Source organism: Eublepharis macularius, chromosome 4 (genome assembly GCF_028583425.1).
Source record: "Eublepharis macularius isolate TG4126 chromosome 4, MPM_Emac_v1.0, whole genome shotgun sequence".
In the NCBI taxonomy this organism is placed as follows: Eukaryota; Metazoa; Chordata; class Lepidosauria; order Squamata; family Eublepharidae; genus Eublepharis; species Eublepharis macularius.
The window spans coordinates 104,823,298-104,838,803 of NC_072793.1; positions in this window are offsets into that span (position 1 = coordinate 104,823,298).

Consider the following 15,506-nt stretch of genomic DNA (forward strand, 5'->3'; position numbering starts at 1 on the left):
GTCTGGTTCTTGTGTAGGGCTTCAAGTTCTTCTTGTGTGGCTCTTCTCCATTTCTCAGCTTCTTCTGGTGATAGCTGAGATAATTCATCCCACAAAGTAGGTTCAGGTATTTCCGTCATTCTTGCAAGGTAGGACAGTCACTGGACTGGAATACCTTTAGTTGGACATGTTGACTGTCTTGGTTCCACCTCTGCACTCTGTGCCTCTGTTGGTCAGATGTCTCTGGACCTCTCATGGGCCAGGTGTCTCTGGTGGTGAAGCATCTGGTACTATAGTTGCACTTGGTGTACCAGTAGAGTCTCCTGGTTCTTCATCTGAATCAGGATATGTGATTTGGCTTTCTGTTCAGTGGTGACCCCCCTCTCCAGGTGTAGCTTTCCCACTTTCATTGAAGTATACAGCTCTGCTCACAATGGTTCTTCTGGTTTATGGATAGATTCTGTACCCTTTGCTTTCTGATCAGTATCCTCAAGAATTCCTTGTGAAGCTCTGTCATCTAGTTTGCCTCTTTTCTCCTTTGGAATGTAGGAGTAGGCCTTGCTTCCAAAGACTCTTAGGTGTTTTACACTTGGTACATAGCCGTGCCAAAGTTCAAATGGAATAGCTTTAGTAGCTTTTGTTGGCAGTCCATTCTGTATATATGTGGCAGTCACAACTGCTTCTCCCCAAAATTGATTTGGTAGTTGAGCATCATGCAACATACATCTCACCATGCCTAGCAGTGTCCTGTTCTTCCTCTCTGCGATTACATTTTGTTCAGGAGTGTAGGCCACTGTGGTCTGGTGTTCTATGCCTTCCTGTCTCAGGAACTGTTGAGTGGCATTAGACATATATTCTGCACTAGGGGTGTGCAAGGCCTGCCTGTTTCAGTAAACCTGATTCGGTTTTAACTGAATCAGGAAACCGTTTCAGTTTTCAGTGAATACCGAATCAGCAAGCCGATTTGGTATTCACGTTTTGGTAATAGTTTCGGCTTTTCGGCTTGATTCGGCCATTGTTTTCAATGAGAAAACCTTCTCCCGGCTTTACGGGAGTCTGGGGGGGGGCATTTTCTGTCCGAATCACACCAAACTTGGTGGAGACCTTCTCTCCTCTAACTATCCCCCAAGCTTCAGAAAGATTGGACTTTGGGGGGCCATGTTATGCCCCCCAAACAAGGTGCCCCCATCCTCCTACACTCTCCATGGTTCTCTATGGGGAAAAACAAGTCATCTTTCTAGGTGGCTTGGGGTGGCATTTTGCAAGCAAAATGCACCCAACTTTCAGGGGACTTGATCCCACCCGTCCTCCCACCCTCCACCAAGTTTCAGGCAGATTCCACTTTGGGGGGGGCATTTTATGGCCTCCCAAAGAAGGTGCCTCTATCCACCTCCACTTCACTATCCCCTATGGGGGAAATAAGAGAGGCTTGTCTGGCTAGGGGTGGCATTTTGCATGCAAAATGCCCCCAACCTTCAGGGGCCCATCTCCCACCTATCCTCCCACCCTCCACCAAGGCCCAAGCTGATCCCACTTTGGGGGGCCATTTTATTTTTGTTTTTGACAGCAATTGTGTTTTGCGTGATTCTCTGATGTGAAGTGAGTTGTGTTATTTTTGTGTAGGAGTCTGCTTTCATGCCCTGTTGTGCCCTCCTACTGTGTAACCTAAAGTAGTTAAAGAAATAAAGTGTTTTTGACAGGAATTGTGTTTTGGGTGATTCTTTAATGTGAAGTGAGTGGCATTATTTTTGTGTAAGATAGTGCTGGCATGCCCTTTAGTGTGCCCCCCTGCTGTGTAACCTAAAGCTGTTCAAGAAATAAAGTGTTTTTGACAGGAATTGTGTTTTTGTGATTCTTTAATGTGAAGTGAGTTGTTATTTTTGTGTAGGGGAATGCTGGAATGCCCTTTGGTGTGCCCCCCTGCGGTGTAACCTACAGCTGTTAAAGAAATAAACTGTTTTGACAGGAATTGTGTTTTTGTGATTCTCTGATGTTAAGTGAGTTGTGTTATTTTTCTGTGTGGGGGACTGCTGGTGTAATGTGTCACAATGCTTTGCCTACTTGTACTTTGAAAGTGAGAAAATAATTTTTAAAAAACTTTATTCAGTGTGTGTTTGTGTTTTATTCTTTGTTGTGCAGTTGGTTCCCATCATAGGGAACAATGGGGCTGGCTGGCCAGCCATCTCTGTAGGTGGTGGGGGAATTTGGGGGAGGGTGCCTGTGGTTCAGGTGCTCTTTCACAGGGACAAGCTCGCACTCAGGAGTGTGCCCACCATTGTGGCACCCCTAGGCTGTGCATAATTGCCCTGGGAAAGAGAGTTCAAAAGTTCCCATCACAGGGAACAATGGGGGATGGCTGGCCAGCCTGCTCCTGGGGTAGTGGCCGGTGTGGGAATGTTGGGGAGGGTGTCTTTGGGTCAGTGTGGGGCTGTGTGGGGGGTGGATTTAAAAGGGGGACTGTGCCTGTGGCCATAGATGCCACATTCTGTGGGTTCCTGCTGTGGGAGATTTTCCCATAACAGGAATCAATAGAAAGTGGCTGGCCACAGGACAGGGGAGGTTAGGTTTTGGAGAGGGTGTGTGTGGTATTTGGCAGTTTGGGTGCAGGTGGACTGTGGCTGTGGCCATTGCAAGCCCCAATCCCATGTGTTCCCCACAGTAGAAAGACATTAAGTGGTGTGGCAGGAGAACCACCTTTTGGGGGGGCATAAAATGGCCCCCCAAAGTGGGATCTGCTTGAGTCTTGGTGGAGAGTGGGAGGACATGTGGGAGATGGGCCCCTGAAGTTTGGGGGCATTTTGCATGCAAAATACCACCCCTAGCCAGACAAGCCTCTTATTTCCCCCATAGGAAATAATGGAGAAAGGAGGGCTAAGAGCAGCATCTTTGGGACGCCATAAAATGGCCCCCCAAAGTGGGATCTGCTTGAGCCTTGGTGGAGGGTGGGAGGACAGGTGGGAGATGGGCCCACCCCTAGCCAGACAAGCCTCTCTTATTTCCCCCATAGGGGATAGTGGAGTGGAAGTGGATAGGGGCACCTTCTTTGGGAGGCCATAAAATGGCCCCCCAAAGTGGAATCTGCCTGAAACTTGGTGGAGGGTGGGAGGACAGGTGGGATCAGGTCCCCTGAAAGTTGGGTGCATTTTGCTTGCAAAATGCCACCCCAAGCCACCTAGAAAGATGACTTGTTTTTCCCCATAGAGAACCATGGAGAGTGTAGGAGGATGGGGGCACCTTGTTTGGGGGGGCATAACATGGCCCCCCAAAGTCCAATCTTTCTGAAACTTGGGGGGTAGTTAGAGGAGAGTTAGGAGGAGGTCTCAAGTTTGGTGTGATTCGGACAGAAAATGCCCCCCCCGACTCCTGGAAAGCCGGGAGAAGGTTTTCTCATTGAAAACAATGGCCAAATTGATTCGGTAATCTCTGATTCGGTATTACCGAAATTTTTCAGTATTCAGAAAAAGTTTCGGTAATACCGAAAAAAACTGAAACAGCCCTGATTCGGTAACTTTAACCTAATCAGAATACCGAATTGCACACCCCTATTCTGCACCGTTATCTGAACACAGGATCTGTGGTTTCCTTCCAAATTTATTCTGGACCATAGCTACAAAGTCTTTAAGGTGGTCCAACATCTGGGATTTCTCTCTGAAGAGATATACTACTGTGTATCTTGAAAAGTCATCAAGGAATGTAACAAAATATCTGTTCTTTCCCAGAGTTTGTACTGGTAGAGAGCCACAGATATCTGAATGAATTAAATCAAGTGGCTTTTTTGTTTTATGCTCACTTTTCTTTGGAAAAGGTGGTTTAATAGCTTTAGAAATTATGCAGCATTCACATTTCTGGTTAGGTACAAGACAATTTTCCAGATCAAGTCCATTTGCTAGGCCTTCCCTTTGCATTTGCAGAATGCGTTCATAAGCCTGTGAAAAACTTTTATGACATTGATGTAGACAGTTTGCCTGCACAGGGCTGAATAAGATTAACTTGCTCTTGAGCAGGCCCTGAATTATTGTTGTCTCATTTCACATTGTAAAGACTTCTGTTTAATGTAGCCATAGCATAAACTTCTCCATCTAGGGAGATTGTACATATTCCGCCTTTGCGTTTAAATTCATAGCCTTCCAAATCAGGCTTTGATTGGGATATTAAATTTGATTGGAGGTCAGGTTCATAAAGCACATCTTACAGGAGTAGATCATGTGTTCCCCCTTCTGGGAGTTTACAGTTTAAATCAACATTCCCAACAATTATTGGTGGTCCCTGGCCCCAGGGAGGCCCACCTGGCCTCAACCAGAGCCCGGGCCTTTTCAGTCCTGGCTCCAACCTGGTGGAACTCTCTGTCCATTGAAACTAGGGCCCAGCAGGATTTGCTATCTTTCTGCCAGGCCCGTAAAACAGAGATGTTCCGCCAGGAATATGGTTGAGGCTAGGCTAGGCCAGGCCTCCACCGGCCTTGTAGGAGGAGGACGTGAACAATTTAAACTCCCCATCAGATACAAATGTTCTAAATAGGAAGGTAGACTGACAGATAGATAAAATGGGCAGTGTATGTAGCAAGCAGCATAGATATAACCATCTTGGTGGCAATTGTGAGGGCAGAAAGGCAGGATATAAATTTTGTTAAATAAAAACTGTAAATAAAACAAATTAAAATTTTGTTAAACAAAAGAATAAATAAAATAGATATATAGAAAGATGTGATGTGCCAGCACTGATAATGGCTTTTTCACAGCTTTATACTGATTCTTAGAAAAAACTGTTTCTTTGCAAAGGCAAGTGAACATGCTCTTGTAAATGCTGTTTAATCTGTGGGAAGGGATGCTGACTATGTGAAATGATAAAACCACAACAAAGACAATAAAGTAACTGTAGCCTAGTGAAGAGTAAAGGACTCTAATTCGGAGGTTCAACACTGCAAGGGGTGCAATACGGAGCATGATGCTCCTTGTAATGAAATTACAGATCACATATAGTTTGTAACATATGTTTGTGATCAAACCCCCTCAGGCACTATTTATGTCAGAGTAACCTTTCATGACAGTTACGTGCTTAGGACAAAAAGTATTCATCCCAAAACAGCCCTGTCTCTGTTAGATTCTGAGTTAGTGCATTCTTGACAGGGAAAGAAAACGTTCAATCTGAAATCTGTATGCCTTGGAAATGAGACTGAACATTATGTACACGTTTTAAGCTATACACTTTTTAAAAGGCAAGGGACAAACCCAAATTTACTGTGCAATAAAAAATTATTTTTCACAAATTTTACAGCTTATAACTTTACAAAATGTGGAAACAAGGATCATTCAATGTATGGTTTAATTAACCGGTTTTTAAAAAAATTTGGGGAAATATTACATTGGCTCCTGACATAGTAAAAAAGACTAACTAGTTTTGAACTGATCAATATTTGAGTTTAGAATTTGGCTTTACAGTTCCTATTTTGTAATTTTGAAATCTATACTATATACTTCATTGTCTGGTACTATCAAGTTTCAGGACAAATACAAAGTGAAACTTTCACTGCGTTCTATTACTTTTTATTTTTCAGAAAATGAGGAGATTCAGATGGGGCACAACTTGAATTTCAGTTGCTAACTAAAACCATTTAGTATTGTTCCCTCCTCCCCCAAATATACAGACACATACAATCGTCATCAGAACTAATTTTTTCACTCAGTACTTTTGGATTTGTATACATAAAAGTATTTTTATCTCACATGGATAAACAAGGGAGTTAAGGTGAAAAAAATCAGGAACACTGTCCATTTGGATTTGTGAAATATTCATTTAAAATGATGGGTTTATGCAATGGTTTTGCTCAGCTGTAAATTAATTCACCAGAGCTTCACCATAACTGAACAAAAGTTTTTAGTTGCCCAGCATATATTAAGCAGGCTGTCCCCACCTCACCCTACCCCAAATTATTTTATCTTTCTAAATCCATGGGGCCAGATGCATCTGCTTTACCACAAGTATCCTCCAACAGCATTGTTGCCATCTTTTAGATAAAACTTTCCTCCTGTGTTGTGGCATTGAAGTGAATTACAAATTAGATGCACCAGGTGGTGGCTGAAGAACTCACCATACTGTGTGAAAAAGTCAGAACCTCTCACTGTGGCACACAATTTCCAAAACTGTGACTGAAATAGGCTTGCTGCAGTTTAATACATAGTGCCTCGGCAGTAGAAAACGAATGCTTCTCTACTGATTAGCTTACATGCACACTGTTTTTGGGAAAGGACACCAAACCAATTTATTTCACAAAAACCGTAAGGCCAATTTAGAATCTTCCATTTTAAAACAAGAGGTTTGATTGTTTTTCTTGCAATTTTACCTCCATTCAAGAACAGCTGTGGAGGTGAATCAACTTGCTCTGCAATGCATGTAAGTACTTTTTTGTTTTTTTCAATTCTAATTACTTACAAAATGAAAAATATACCATGTTATTCTTGTTATGCACGAACTTGTGCCTTAGGTGTCCCTCTCACCAATCACAATAAGAGACACACACACCACGGAGTCCTGTAGAATGAAGCAATATATGATTGTTTAATTTAAATAATGGAGGAGCTCATTTTCACAGGAGTAGGTGGTCTCCTTGTGTCTAGAGCTCATCAAAATTACAATAGAAGCACAGGCAATTAATACTTTCAGATAATCATAAAAATATTACAATATTCTAATATTTGATATCTTACTGGCTCGTAACATATCTAGGGTCAGTTCTGATTTGAAGATGCAATTCTGGGCTGGCCCCTCTATTTGGGGGAATTCCAATCTTCACAGGGTTTTTTTTTCTGCCCTCATTTTGGAAGGACACTGTCTAACCTTTTACCTACTTTCTTCTTGGCATAATACTTTCAAGGGTGCCAATGAGTCTCAATCTGGTGGATAGGAAGGGATGTTTTCCTATTCGTGCCCTTTTCCCCAGTTTCTTCTCAGCTTTAAGGAAGATAATACCACAGGTGGCCAAAACCAGCTTGCTGCGTCAAATCAGTTTTCTACAAAAGGCTCTCTGGTACTGATTTCTATTGGAATCTATAGAATGATATAACATATAATATAAGTGCAGCCCTAAAAGCAGTATATCAGTTCTTACAGAGTTTCAAGTCTTCTTGTTTCAAGTGTCAAATTCTTACAGGTTACATTACAAGTACTACTTTGGCTCCTGAGCATAGAAAAAGTGCAAAGCATGTAATACTGAAAAAGCATAGGTTTAGTATATAAAAATAAGTATATAAAAAACCTCCAAATCTATATCCATCACTCTCAGAACCATTTTTAGGAATTGATTAATTATCCAGTGGTTCATTAACACTGTCTTTTGTTCTATTAGAATTTTTTCTACAATGCAAATGAGGCTGTCAAAGTGATTCCCTCTATTTTTGCCATCAAATTATTGTGCATATATGGTTGCCCCTCAGACAATATTTTTCCAAGTGTTTCTGTGAAGTTATGTTCAATCTGGCTGAAATATGGGGTGTATAAATACTTTTAGGCTACAAATTATATTCCCTAAATTGCTTCCTTCTCCTCCCTGTAAAGTTCCAAACTCGCTTTTAAAAAGTCAAATGAGAATTGAAGCCAGAATATTGCTATCTTCTGTTTATCAGTGGCCCAAGATACATAACAATCAAAAAGGCCTTCTCCCTCTAATAAACCAAGATCCTTACCAGCCTAGGTGGATGCGGATAGTTAAGAGCAACCTAGAAAGATTGGGACTCTCACCTGACGACCTACTGACTCAGGGCAGTGACCAGGCAAAAGGTATTGTTAAATAAAGGGTGAGAGACAGGGAGCGCCAACAAGATTTAGCTCCATCTCCTCATTTTATGGCCCTAGGGAATCCAAATATGTTATGGCCAGATATCTCACTCATTTGGATGGCCCATCTTATAGAAGAGCTTTCACCCTGGACCGATGTGAAGTTATTCCTTCAATGGCTATTGAAGGGAAATATAGAAAGATTCCATATGAGGACAGTCGCTGCCGTTGCTCCATTGGTGAAGTGGAATCACTTATTCATATGTTCTTTCACTGTCCTTTCCATCAAGTTTATAGGGACAAGTTTATTTCCCCACTCTTAGACAGACTTATTGCAGAGGCAAATAAGGCCTGCCTGGAGAGACTCCTAATTGATGAACATCCAACTATCTCCAGGTAAATAGCCAAATTTTGTCTCCATTTGGTTAAATTCCATAATAAGAAGTATGGCCATACATAGTCTGTCCTGCTCTTTTTACAATTTTAACTATTTTAATGTCAATATTTTAAATATTAGAATTACTGCAGTTCCCAAAGAACTATATACATTTTAAGATAAGATTTTAAATGCTAAATGTAGTTTTCTATGTCCTTCCACACTTTTATGCTGGAATTAATTATTCTACTGACTGTTAAGGATGTATTGCCATTGTAATGGTTTCTGACCTCAAATAAAAAAAAAAATCACTTTTAAAAAAGCAAGTACTCATTGTGAACATACTTCTTTTCACCAAATCCTCCTCTCCAGCATAGGTGCAGTGACAATATCGTCGTCATGTTTGCAGTATGCACCACCAATCATAACAGGCTCACTCATTTGGACGCCCCAGCACAACATGGAAGGAGAAGTGCTCCTTCCCTTCAGGCTCCATGACAGCTCTTATTGTAGCAGGTGGGGACAGTAGAAGTGTCAGGGAGGGCTTCCTCCAGCACATTTTCAACAGCTTCGAAGTGAAATGCAAAGGATATATGCAGCCTGTCAGAGCTGGTGCAGCAGCAGCATGGGAAGTGGTCAGTGCTTCCTCTTTCCTTGCAGAAACTCTCTTCAACCCCTTGGAGCCAGGCAGCAGGAGCATGGGAAGAGAGAAGTTCATGACTTCCTCATTTCCCTTGGGGGAGCATCACTTGTGCCTGTACCATCGGTTAGTAGTTTGGGCATGATTCTGGACTCCTCCTTGTCTATGGAGGGCCAGATCATGGCTGTGGCTTGGGCAGCCTTTTTCCACCTTCTGCAGGCCCGGCAACTGGCGCTCTTCCTCTCGGCCCAGGACCTAATGACAGTGATCCATGCAACGGTCACCTCCAGGTTGGACTACTGTAACTCGGTCTACGCAGGGCTGCCCTTGGGCTTGATCCGGAGACTTCAACGGGTCCAAACGCTGCTGCGTGTGTCCTAACTGGAGCTTCATGTAGGACACACATTATGCCTATCTTGCAGCAGCTTCACTGGCTCCCAGTAGAATTCTGGATCCAGTTCAAGATGTTGGTTCTGACCTATAAAGCCTAAACAGATTGGGACCAGCATACCTAAGGGACCATCTCTCCCTGTATGTGCCCCAAAGAGTGCTTCATTCAACTGGAAAACATCTACTGGTGGTCCCTGGCCCTACGGAGGCTTGGATGACCTCTACCAGGGCCAGGGCCTTCTCAGTCCTGGCCCCAACCTGGTGGAACTCTCTGTCTGAGGACACTCAGGCCCGCCAGGATCTTGTATCATTTAGGCGGGCCTGTAAAACAGAGATTTTCTGTCAGGCGTATGGTGGAGGCTAATTTTAGTCCATCCGTGCCGAGCCTTCCACTGGTCTCCTTCTATGAGGGGTTATGGAAGGTCCACTGCTGGCTGCCCCGAAAAGGGGTACAGTCAGGGGTCATTTCCTAGAAAAAGAACTGCAGGAACTTATTAGCATAACTCATTAGCATAACTCATTAGCATATGCCACACCCCCTGACATCACCGGAAGTGTGTCAGAAGGCAACATCCACCCCCCAGGCCCCTTTCCACAAAAGTCTCCAGGTATTTCTTTAAAGGAAAATGAACACAAAGCAGCTTACCCTCCTCTAGAGAGCCAGCCCTGCTTGCAGCCACTCACTCTCTCAAGTCACAAATGAAAATAAAGCAGCATGAATTCCAAGCACCCTGCGTTCCTTTCGAGCTCAGCACCACTCAGCATTCACTTCCTCTCCCCCCACCCTCACAAATGAAAGGAGCAGAGCAGAATAAATGCAAGCAGCTTGCTTTTTTTTGGAGCCCAGCACCACTCGGCATTCACTTATTTTCTCTCCCCCCCCCACCCCAAGTCACAAACGAAAGTAAAAGAGCAGAGCAGAATGAATGCAATCAGCTTGCCTTCCTTTGGAGCCCAGCAAAACTCGGCATTCACTTATTTTCTCTCCCCCACCCCCGCCCCAAGTCACAAACGAAAGTAAAAGAGCAGAGCAGAATGAATGCAATCAGCTTGCCTTCCTTTGGAGCCCAGCACCACTCGGCTTGCACACTGAGAAAAAGTAATCACGTAGGTGGGGCCAAAACCCACGTGACCTCTTTTTAGAAGTAACGGAACGCCGTTCCTGCGCCTTCCGGCTCCAAATGAGCCCTGGGTACAGTAATCTGTCTGCTACTACTTCCCCTTTTTTGTATGCTGATGGGCAGGAGTGCAGGACTGCCTGTCCTGGAATGGTTTTATTGATTGCTGTTTTTATGCTGTGTTTATTGTTTTTATGTTGTGTTTTAATCAATGTTGTACCTCACCCTGAGCCCACTTGTGGGGAGGGTAGGCTAAAAATATAATAAATAAGTAAATAAGTAAATAAGTAAATAAGTAAATAAGTAAATAAGTAAATAAATAAATAAATAAATAAATAAATTTCTGATTCCCTACTTCCAAAGGCCTGCAGACATTCTCTGTGATGCAGTACATGCTTCTTTCTTCCCATGCTTTTTCTCCAATGCTGAACCAAAGATTCTGCAGTCTGCTTTAGACTTGATCTGGGGGAAAACGACAGACAAACACCATGCATGTTGTTGCCTCCCATGTGATATCCTGAAATTTCCCGCTTGGGTGGTGAATTGCCCTTGGACCCACCCACCATTTGTCCCACATTTTTTTCCTGTTGGGAAGACGGTCCAACAAATGTATCTTCTAGAGATCAATAGATTTCACAAACCCAACTGGAAACCAGGAGGAGGGGGTGTTACTCCAGTATTTGTATATTTCTTCTCTAATTTCCACACCCTGCAGCCAATCTTTGCTATGAACCTCAGTAGAATTTCTTACTGGTGGTAGCCAAGTCAGTGGGTATGTACACCAGCACCCCCCACAAGGAAATACATGTCACATGTTTATAGTTTCTGGTGGGTAGCTGTGTTGATCTGTAGTAGAAAAGCAAGGTTGGGGTCCAGCAGCACCTTAGTGACCAAAAGTTTGAATTCCCCACTCTGCCATGGTCTTAAGGAGCTACTGGACCTGAATCTTACTTTTCTATGTCATGTTTGTTTGTTTTTGAGTTATGATGTAGCAGAAAATTTTCTAGTGCACCATCAACTTAACAGTTACCCCAAATCCATGTGCCCCATATCTTTCCCTCCCCCTAGGAAAAGAGTCAGATCGTGTCACATTTTTGCATGTGATGTATTTAGACTCCAAGAAAGAAGAGTTTTCATTCCACACCATCAATACACACACTCATCTTGTTCATTACACCATTCTCTGTTTATTTTATGCATCACTAAGTCTCCTTAATAAGAGATGCCATAAGGCAACTCCATGAGTTAGCAGTTCCTGTAGTACAGTCTTACATTCAGCAGCCGCTGATAGGGTGGCTTGCTAAGCTTGAGCAAAGGACACCACTGTGGGGTGTCCAAGGAGGAAGTAGAATTTCTTCCTCAGTTGGAAGCACTTGGGAATAGATGGTAGAGGCAGGGTGCACTTCAGTCAGCACCACAGAAATGGACTTCTGCTGTCTAATAGTCCTCACTGCCAGTGTCAGAAGCCCATCCCTACAAAAGAGACAGCTATCTAACTGTGACTGACTACACACTTGTATTGTACTGACAAAGGCATTCCCTGCTTAGATCAGCATGTCTTAGTTCTTCCAGTAAAAGCAGCATTATCCTCTTCTTGACTGCCCTGCAGTAGCGGACAGCCTAATGTACTATTTTACATTGGTCCTTCAATCACCGGACAATGTGACTAGAAATCCAAGCACTTCAAGAAAAGAGTCTGATGTATATTAAAAAGCAGGAAGTAATGATGAAATGGGCAGTTAATTAATTTGTATTGAGCAGAGGAAAACTGCACAGAGAGAGAAGCAGATGTAAACTGAAAACTTTTAAACTACTGTACCTGTATTATAACCCCTGGCTGAGTCCAAGGCTCAGTTTAGATCCACCATACAATAATATTGGAAGAGTCTGTCTGTCTGTCTGTCTGTTTGTTTAAACCCTGCCTTTCTGCCTATTGGGGACCCAAACTGGTTTCCTTTATTCTATTCTCCATTTTATTATCACAACAACCCTGTGTGGTAGGTTAGGCTGAAAGTGAGTGCCTGGCCCAAGGTCACCCAACAAGCTTTTATGGCAGAGTGAGGATTCAAACTGAGGTTTCCCAAACTCTTGTCCAACACACTTACCACCATGCCCTGCTGTTTCTCAAAATGGTTGTATCATCCCTAGAGTGACCAAATACCTTGAATTGGCTTTGCATGCCTTCCTGACTGCTGTGAAGCTAGATAGAAGCCCTGTTTGTTAAAGAATAAGCAGAAACCAGTCAAGAAGAAACGATAGCAATTTTTCTTACAGGTGGAGAGAAACAGGTAAATTGAACTGTCCAGACTGCAATATATATAGTTTGCAACAGCTTGCAAAATTTGTTTCAAATTGACTTTTTAATGGGGGTTGCTGAAGGCAGGAATAGTACCTGTTCAGCAGACAGGAGTGTTTCTGGCATCTGGTATGTTTCTTTTTCCGGAGGAAACTATTCTGATAGCTAGAGCTATCCCAAGAATCATTGGTAGACTTTGGTTTGGGGGGCTTTCCTTTGTCTACATCTAATTGGGATTGCCTAGAATTCAACTGACATGATTAACATTTTTTTCAAAATGAACACTTCTGCTCCTGATTAATTTAAGACCACAAAGGCCCTTTTTTCTCATTTACTTGATATACTTTATTATAAGGATTGTCTGAGACTTCCAGTGAATTGGAAATTCAGGTTCATAAACTGGCATATAAAGATTGTGCTTTGTGTACCCATTCTGTTTTGCTGCTCCCTTCCCAAGGAGTATCTCTGCTTGAACTCAGCTGTGGCAGGCCTCATGCAGAAGCCTTGAGATTGATGCACATAATAGGAAACTTGCCAGTTCTTTTTGGTGTTCGGGGGCTGCTCGTGCAAGTGGCCAAGCAGTTATGCTTTGTTCTGTCAGTTTTGGCTGAGCCAATCACTTGCCAGGAAGTAGGGTGGGGATAGAAAGCAGATACCCCTTGTCAACCAATGTGATCAGCAAAACTGACACCATCTGTTTGGCAGGATAATCTTCATAGTTTGCACAAAGATCAGGGCCCCTGTCTTCCATCACACTCTCCAGTATGCTGAATTTAGCTTTCATAACATTATAATTTGGCCTCTATAGCTAATGAGTGGAACATCGCTACTCCTAACATTTACAGAATAGTAAGACTTTAAATAGCTGAAGAATGACTACATCTTTGTGAGTACATTATTCCTTGCAGAAATGGTGTCTGTGTTAATTGACTCTATGAGGTAAACAGTTTGTTGCCTCTAGGCAGTAATGTGAAACATGTAATGCTTTGAGTCATCCCCAGCCTTTATACCAAGAAAATGTGTTCTTGGCAACAGTTTGTGTATTTTTAGTTAGCAGCTGATGTAGCTAAAACTATGAATTGCTCTACCAGTTATGAAGACACTACATCTGGTTATAGTAACAGATCCCAACAGATCCCTAGAAAGCTAATTGCATCTAAAATAAATCTAAAATAAAATCCAGGTGCAGTTATACAGTCTCTCTCTTCTAAACAAGTCAGCTGAATATGACACAGATAGTAAATCATTAGCAAGCAATACAATCACTTCATTGCATATTTAATTATTTTATGAATGGAAAACACCATTTTTTCCTCTTAGTATATTCCATAAGGGGAATTTATTAGTATAATAAGTGGAGTAATACAGGGAGCAGTATTACAGTTTCCCGGGTGCAAATCAGAATACGGATTCTCTGGCCATATATATCTGTAGCTAATCTCTTTTTTAGGACTGCTTGCTGTTGAGCAAGTATGTGTCCAGTAGCTCTGACCACACCTGTTTTCCATCATTTCTGAAATGAGAGTGTGCTAAATATATTAGGACTCAAGGCTGGTTCATATATACAAGTTTATGACTTAAAAACTACAACTGAAGTGATGACTTGAAAATAGGTGAATGAGTTGTCATAAATTAACACAACACAGAGAACATTCATATCACCTGAAGTCCACTCAGATGTATTACTTTTTGAAGGAGACATTTAATACTGTCAGCTGACTGATCAGATATTGAGTAACAAAGCAATGGGATGTCAAGTTATATTCAACGCATGTGGGAACCAGTCATGGTCCAAACATTGCTAATGTGCTTCCTACAAACGTTGATATTCTAGTTGTCATCATATAACACTATCACATTTTTATTATTGCTAGTATCATAACCTCCTACTGGAGAGAGTTACACTCTTATTATATTGAATGTATTTGTGTATAAGTTTGATTTTGGAGCTTCACTTTCATTACCACCATATATTAGGAGCATATGCTAGATTGACAAGCACCCATGGGAAGTCACAGCTGGATGCTGCTTTTGAAATTTTCCATTTCTGCTCATTATTGCATTTTGTAGCAGTTCCACCCATGTCTCTCACGCCTGCAATCCGGGCTGAAATTGGCACTTAAAAGGAAATAAGCAACTGTTCCTAAGAGTTAAGGTGAATGCCACTCAAAACTATTCTCAATTCATATTACTCTGATCACACAGCTCACTGAAATACAATATTATATCTAAGATATACAATATTAAAGTCTACAGATGTAGTCTACAGATGTTCTAAGTCATCCAGGGCATTCCTATGAGGATATTATACAAATTACCGTTGCCATTATACTTTGCCTTTACTTTCTATAAGCACACATTATACAAGCAGGAGGGGAAGGGGGATGTACTGGTTAATGTCCACACCACAACTAGTAAATGGATTGCTAATGACTGACTGACTCCATATATTTCATTTTCTGTTTCAAGTCAGCATGTTCGGAATTATGTATTATTAGACATTTGTATTATCCCTAGGATATAGGAATAAATACAATAAAGGACACCAAGAAACAAAAAAAATTACTATGCATCTTGTTTATTGAGTACAAGCTTTAAAGTTTACTTTAGAAACCTCACACAAAGAATTTTTGTACAGACTCACACTTAAGAGATTTACAACAAGCATTTTTGGGACTACAGTACCCACCAAATGAAGTGAAGAAACAAATTAACAGGGCCAGACTAGTACCCAGAAACAGTCTACTCCAGGACAAACCTAAAGGAACTAACAACAGAACACCACTGGTTGTCACCTATAGCTCCCAGCTCAAACCCATCCAACGTATCATCAGTGAGCTACAACCCATCCTGGAAAATGATACCTCTCTCTCAGAAGCCCTGGGTGGAAGACCTTTCCTTGCCTACAGACAGCCCCCCAATCTTAAACGACTTCTC